This window comes from Calidris pugnax, unplaced genomic scaffold, assembly GCF_001431845.1.
Source record: "Calidris pugnax isolate Ruff unplaced genomic scaffold, ASM143184v1 scaffold46, whole genome shotgun sequence".
NCBI lineage: Eukaryota > Metazoa > Chordata > Aves > Charadriiformes > Scolopacidae > Calidris > Calidris pugnax.
Window position 1 is genome coordinate 776,112 of NW_015090769.1, and position 218 is coordinate 776,329.

The 218-nt window shown below is 65.1% G+C and overlaps 1 protein-coding gene across 1 annotated transcript in view; it reads right to left on the reverse strand.

The window, feature by feature from the left end:
- TMEM59L (transmembrane protein 59 like) overlaps nt 1-218 on the reverse strand; it is an 11,568-nt gene that overhangs the window by 10,352 nt on the left and 998 nt on the right. The gene's annotated exons all lie outside the window — the stretch shown is intronic.

Below are 218 nucleotides of genomic sequence, written 5' to 3' on the forward strand. Positions count from 1 at the left end.
CCCCCCCCCCGCCCCGAGTCTTTCGTGAAGCCACAGGCTCCCCCCACGCTGGCCGGGGTGTCCCCAGGGTCCCCCCATGGCTGGAGGATGTGTCACCCCGTGTCCCAACCCCCCCAGAGCCCATCCCTCCTGCTCAAGCACCCCCTTGACATCAATTCCATTTCCCCCCCCCCCTTCTCTAGAGGGAAAAACTCCATCCCAGGCCTTTTTGTGCTTCC